Source organism: Dasypus novemcinctus, unplaced genomic scaffold, assembly GCF_030445035.2.
Source record: "Dasypus novemcinctus isolate mDasNov1 unplaced genomic scaffold, mDasNov1.1.hap2 H_1, whole genome shotgun sequence".
NCBI lineage: Eukaryota > Metazoa > Chordata > Mammalia > Cingulata > Dasypodidae > Dasypus > Dasypus novemcinctus.
In genome coordinates, this window is record NW_026688138.1 from 261,401 (window position 1) to 268,675 (window position 7,275).

The following is a 7,275-nucleotide window of genomic DNA, read 5'->3' on the forward strand; positions in this document are numbered from 1 at the left end:
CTTCATAAGACTTTCATGCTAATGTGCTGGAGGTGCAGTTAATGCTGGGGTTTAAGATATATTTAGGGGATTTGAATCTCTGGACTGACAATGTGATAGCCAGATCCTGAGCCTCAACAGACTCCAGCACCTACAATCTGATTTATTGGACTTACCACACTCAGCTAAGATGGAGGTGAAGAAGGACAACCACCACACCATGGAGCCTAGAGTGATTACAACTGAAAATGGGAGGATTGCATCCAGCATCCAGGTGGAATCTGAGCCTCCTCTTGACATAAAGGTGCAATGGACACAACCAATCCAGTGTCCACATAGAAGAGGTGGCATTGGATTGGGAAAAGTGGACATAATGGACAAAGGGTATGGGGAAAGGCAGGAAGAGATGAGAGGTGGAGGCGTCTTCGGGACATGGAGCTGCCCTGGATGGTGCTTCAGAGGTAATCACCGGACATTGTAAATCCTCACAGGGCCTACATGATGGAATAGAGGAGAGTATGGGCCATGATGTGAACCAATGTATATGAGGTGCAGAGGTGCCCAAAGATGTACTTACCAAATCCAATGGATGTGTCATGATGATGGGAACGAGTGTTGTTGGGGGGGGGAGAGGGGGGGTGGGGGGGTGGGGTTGAATGGGACCTCACATATATATTTTTAATGTAATATTATTACAAAGTCAATAAAAAATAAAAAAATTAAAAAAAAAAAAAAAAAAAAAAAACAACAAGAAACAAGTGATGACTTTAGACCTTCCAGGGGTCTTGTGAGGAGGGTACCTGCAAATTTCCAGTCCTGTGTCATCTCAAGCATGTCAAACTCATAACTGTTGTTCCAGTTTCAGTGATTTATCAGTGACAGTTTAGATTCAGATATTGATGCTTCTGATGCTATTCTCTGGTTTTGCCTTCAGTTGATATTTTAAACTGGGAAGGTCTGGTTGTTGTCCTTTTGGGAGCTAAGAAAAAAGAATAACTATTAAGATTGGATTAAGATAAAACTATCTTAATTATGTCTGGGTAGATCCAGAGCTGTGTAGGTGAAGAAATTTTTAATAAGCACTTTTTTCAGCTCTCAATTTCCCAATGAGTAAAGGACAGCTCCTGATAGCCTCAAGAATGTTGCCTTTGTGGCCTCTAAATCCACCCATTTCCCATCTCTACAGCATCTCCAGTGCTGGGAGAAGACAAGACCATGAACTCTGGAGTCTCCCTGTATCCTGGCACTGCCCTGCCAATCCCTTCACCCATTCCTGGCCCACCACACCCACCTCTCTTGGGGCAGCACCTACCCCCATCTTTCCTTCCTGGCAGCTCTCTGCTGCTGCCTGCTTTCCCCAGACCACAGTTGGTGACAGGAAAGGGGGCCCTTGTCTCCACTGGGACTGGAGGTGAGAAGATCATTATTCAAATCAGAAAACTAGTGGGACCAGCAGAGCCCCCTCCTACTTAGCCCTTTATCCTTCCTCAGATGCCCCACATTTCAAGTGACCCAAGGATCCTCTGTGGGGGTGCTCAGCTTGCCCCTCCTGGGATCTTGAGGACCTCTGCTCTGGAGCCCTTGATCCCAGCCTCAGCTGTGGGGTGCACCCAGTCTGCTGAGGGAGGCTGGATCCCAGGCCTTCCTCCTCAAGCTCCACTATGAGCTGCCCAGTTGGCCCCCAGTATTCCTCCAGGGAATGCTTTCTTCAGGCCACAGGGGGCCTCCATGGACAGAGGTCCTCCCTCCACCCAGTCCAAGGATGACTCCTGTATCCCAAGAGTGTTTACCAGAACTTCTGGTGTTGGCAGTGCTTCAAGTCCCTGGCCCAGAGGCACATTCACCCTCGTGCTGATGCTGAAGCTCTTTCCTGCTTTCTTGAGTGAGTGGCTTCCTCTTGGAGACACATTTGACTGCTTTGCACCATTCAGATACAGAGGACTAGGGGATGGATACCCCAGGTTAATGTCTCCAGAATTTCTTGACAGTAGGTCATGAGGAGAGATGATATATTTCTGGTTTATGAGTGATTTTCAGGTATCTTATCTCAATTAATACCTCCCTAAGTTGCATATATAAAGAACTCCTATATCTTGAAAATAAAAAGATAAACAACACATTTAAAAAATGGGAAAAAGATTTAAATAGACACTTTTCCAAAGAAGAAAAATAAATGGCTGAAAAGCACAAGAAAAAATGCTCCAAATGTCTAGCTATCAGGGAAATGCAAATCAAAACTACAATGAGATACCATCTTACTACCATAAGATTGGCAGCTTTGAAAAAAACAGAAGACTACAAATGCTGGAGAGGATGTGGAGGAATGGGAACACTCATTCACTGCTGGTGGGAATGCAGAAGGATCCAACCATTCTGGAGGACAGTTTGGTGGTTTCTCAAAAAACTAACCATAGATTTGCCATATGACCCAGCAATTCCACTGCTGGGTATATATCCAGTAGAAATGAAAACAAGGACACAAACCGATATATGCACACCAATATTCATAGCAGCATTGTTCACTATCGCCACAGTTGGAATCAACCCAAATGCACATCAACAGATGAATGGATAAATTCTGGTACATGGATACAATGGAATACTACTCAGCTTTAAGAACAAATACACTACAAACACACGTGATAACAGGGATGAATCTTGAGAAATTTATGTTGAGTGAAGCAACCCAGGCATTGAAGGACAAATACTACATGACCTCAATGATATGAAATAAGTAAACCCAGCTGCATCAGAGAGCTTGAGACTGGATGATAGGCTTACAGGAAATTGGGGGGGGGGGGCGGGTAGAGGAAGGATGTAAGCTGACACCTACATGGGTGAACTCTATGATAAACTGGAGGTATTTGTACTAGGAAGGGATAAAATGGGGCACAGGGTTACCTTTGGGTGGGGCTTTGCAGGTTTATGGGGGGCTAGGGATTGGTGGATGGGTAATATTGCCCAAGGAATTGGGGGGAGGGTGGGGAAACATACAAACATAGGAGATTGTCAGGTATTTGGTTGAGAGTACAATGCTGAGAAAACCTTTTCAAAAATATAATAAGGAAAGTTACCTGTTTAAGTTGCTTAAAGGGGATAATCTGAAGAAGGACAGGCTCCTAGGGAATATGTGAATGCTCATTTTGCTATAGTGGGTTATATCATTGGATAGAGACAGAAATAATGAGAGTGAAGGCATACCCACATCCTGGGGAGGACTGATGCCATCAAATAGAGGGAACTGTATCTCTCCAGAGAAATGGTGGCTCCCAGGGCTTAGGGCAGTTGAGCATGTCAATCCCTCAACAGTGTTGCAAGTATCTCTAAACATGGCCCTTCAAGCAATGAAGATTGTCTGTCACTGTGGGCCTTAAGGGGAGGGGGAAAGAGGTATTGAATAGATGGAACCAATGTAACTGTGTAGGCAATAGAAGTGTTTCACAAGAGTACGCAAGGACGGATATAAGACATGTAAAATTACATAAAAAATGTATAGGGGCTGATAGGCTAAAATGTAAATAATAATGTAAAAATAAGATAACTAAAAATTTAGAGAATTGTATAGAATAAAATATAAACCACAATGTAAACACAAATGTTCCCTTGTTTGAAAGCTATTGTCTCAATATCTGTACATCAGTTTCAGTATATATAGTATGAATATGTAAAAAGATTATTGCTGTGGAAGGGAAAAGGTTTTATGTTGGATATGTGGGAGTACTGTATATGGTATATACGAATTACTGTGATCTAAAACTCTTGTGAAGATAAGCTTAATAATTAGAAAACAGAAAAGAAAAAGATAGGACATAGACACAGAGGAAAAGACGGAAGTAGTTGCCTTGTCAAGTTGCATACAGGGCAACACTTACTGCAGTGATGGTAGGCAAAACACCAAAAACAGAGCTTTTGCATTTTTAAATTTTTTGATACCCCAATTTGTTTTTACCTTAATTTTTCCAAGTTAATATGTATTCTATATCTAACCTTTAAACTCATCACTATATTCCATTTTACTTATAAGGGAACCTGACATTATATTGGGCTTCACTTTTCAAGAAGTTTTGGATCACAGAGAGGTTCAACAATGGCAGCAGAGGAATACTGGTGTGGAATGTTATTGATAGGGGACACATGGTTGGCAGGGAATTCTGGAGGGCATATATCCAGGGTACACAAAAATGTCTGGATATTTTCATAGTGGATACAATTAAAAACAACTGAGGGAGTCCTGAGTTCCTAGCCAGGGGAGCTCTATCACAGTCCCTAAAGGAACAGCAACAATCCCCCAAGTGAATGGCAAAGACCAAAAAAGAAGGAAGGTCCAACAATTAGCCCTTGATACTAATGAATATGATTGTATGTGCACCTGAAATAAGAACAAGGCCTAGAGCTGCAGGGTGCATAAGAGTTACCTCCTGAGAGCCTCTCTGTTGCTCAAATGTGGCCCATCTCAAAGCCAAACTCAGCATGTAATTGCACTGCCTTCCCCCCAGCATGGGACATGACCCCCAGGGATGAGCCTCCCTGGTGCTGAGGGATTACTACCAAGTACCAGCTGATGATGTAACTAGAAAACGACCTTGAATAAAAGGGTCAACTCAGACCACAGAATATCTCAGGGTACATATAATATCAGGAGTTAAAAATGCTTTTTGACCTTGAATAAAAGGGGAAATAGAAAGGACAAATGAGCTTATATGGCTATGGGTCTCCAAAAAGAGCTGGGATGTTATCAGAGGGATCACACCTATGCACACCTCAGCAGAGCCCCAGAGACAGATAAAGTACATACAACCCCAGTATTGGTTCTTCTGAGGGCAACAGAGACCCAAAGGTTCTATGGTCATGGTGGATGGAGTTCAGTGCCATGTCAGTTGGCCCTACTTTGGAGTTTGTGTTCTGGTGTGATCTTGCTTCACAAGCCTCTCCTGTTACTTTTATTGGATCTGTGATTGGCACTGGGGTTTAGTGTGAACTCAGGGGACCGGAATCTCTGGACTGCCCATGTGACAGCCAGGCCCTGAGCCTCAACAGACTTCCAACTCCTACACTCTGGTTTATTGGATTTACTCCACCAGCTAACATGGAGGTGAAGAAGGTCAACCACCACACCAGGGAGCCAAGAGTGCCTATAACTACATGCAGGAGAATTGCACCCATCATCCAACTGGAATTTAAGTCTCTTCTCAATATAGAGGGAGAGAGGACATAACCATTCCAGGGTCCACAGGATGGAGGAATAGAGTATGGATTAGAGTGGACTTACTGATATTCTATTCATGAACTATTGTGATTAGTAATCAAAGATAATGTGGCACTGGTGTGGAGATAGTGGCCATAGTGGCTGCTGGGGGTAAGGAGTGTGAGGAAGAGATGTGAGGTGGGGCATTTTCGGGACTTGGAGTTGTCCTGGGTGGTGCTGCAGGGACAGTTACCAGACATTGTATGTCCTCCCATGGCCCACTGGGTGGACTGTAGGAGAGTGTGGACTATGGTGTGGACTACTGACCATTAGGTGTAGCGGTACTCAGAGATGTATTCACCAAGTGCAATGAATGTCTCATGATGATGGAGGAGGTTGTTGTTATGGGGCAAGGAGTGGGGTGAGGGGGATGGGGGGTATGTAGGGACCTCATATTTTTTTAATGTAACATTAAAAAAAGACAAAAAACTTTAAGTAAATATTAAAAAGTAAAATAAAGTCAACCATATGCTTCATCAAAAAAAGAAAAAATAGCGATTTTCCAGAGTACCCCCACATCCAATGACTCTTGTGTCTAATAATCTCTCTCCCCATATCAATAATCACTAGGTTGACTTAAAATAATTAAAATATACAGCACTGTGAAATGTAGTTTTGCCTATTTTGAAACTTTAAATCTGAGTTGTTGCCAGAGCTGTATTTTATTTTGCTTTCATACATTCTGCTGTACAATTATAGCACAGTTTGTGTATCAAGTCTTCTGTTGATGGATATTTGCCTTGTTTTTGTTTCTGACCACTGCCAATAAGTCTGCAATAAACACTGTGATCCATGTCACAAAAAAAAAAAAAAAAAAAAATGAGATACAGCAAAGGCAGTCTTGAGAGGGAAACTTATAACCCTAAATGCCTATATTAAAAGAGAAAAAAAGAGCTAAATGCAAAGATTTAATTGAGCAACAAGACAAACTAGAAAAATAACAACAAACCAATCCTCAAAGCAAGCAGAAGAAATAACAAAGAGTGAAGTAGAAATAAATGAATTTGTTAAGAAAAAAGAACTTTAGAGAAAATCAAAATCAAAAGCTGGTTCTTTCAGAAGATAGGTAAAATTTACAAACCCCTACTAAGAATAACAGAGAAAAAAAAGAGGCAAATAAATACAATCTGAAGAAAAGGGAAGAACTATGACTGACCCCACAGAAATAAAAAGGATCCTAAGAGGATATTATGAGAAACTATATGTCAACAAACTAGACAATCTAGATGAAATGGGCATATTCCTAGAAATGCACAAACAACTTACACTGACACTATAAGAAATGCAAGAACTTAACAAACCACTCACACTTAAAGACATTGAATCCATCATCAAAAACTTCCCATCAAAAAGTCCAGGACCAGAAGTCTTTACAGGTGAATTCTACCAAACATTTCAAAAAGAATTAACCCCAATCCTGTTCAAATTCTTTCAAAAAATTGAAGAGGGAAAATTACCCAACACTTTTTATGAAACCAACATCACTGTAAAATCAAAGCCAAATAAAGAAACCACGAGGAAAGAAAATTATATACCAATTTCTCTATTAAACAGATGCAAGAATTCTCAACAAAGTATTTGTAAATCAAATTCAGGAGCATCTCAATAGACTTGTACATTACAACCAAGTGGGATTTATTCCTGGTAGGCAAGGCTCATTCAACATAAGAAAATCAACCACATTACCAAACTGAAAGGAAAAAAACACATGATCATCTCAATCAAAAAAAATCACAAAAAATCGGAAAAAGCATCTGACAAAATCTGGCATCCTTTCTTGATAAAAACATTTCAAAAGATATGAATAGGAGGAAAATTCCTTAATATGATAAAAAGTATACATGAAAACCACACAACCAACATCTTAGTCAGTGGGGAAAGGTTGAAAGCTTTCCCTCTAAGATCAGGAACAAGACAAGACGTCCACTAGCAACCTTGGTATTTAACATTGTACTAGCTCTAGCTAGAGCAAGAAAAAGAATACAGTAAAGGCATCCAAATAGGAAAAAGAGGAAAGAAAACTCTATTTGTGGATGACATGATCCTATTTT

The 7,275-nt window shown here is 41.0% G+C and overlaps 1 long non-coding RNA gene across 1 annotated transcript; it reads right to left on the reverse strand.

The window, feature by feature from the left end:
* Positions 1–779: 779 nt before the first annotated feature.
* On the reverse strand, positions 780–5,593 carry LOC139438488 (uncharacterized). Its single transcript, XR_011648170.1, has 2 exons — positions 1,770–5,593; positions 780–958 (listed from the first exon to the last, which is right to left on the reverse strand). It is a non-coding gene; the product is annotated as an uncharacterized lncRNA (long non-coding RNA).
* Positions 5,594–7,275: the final 1,682 nt, after the last annotated feature.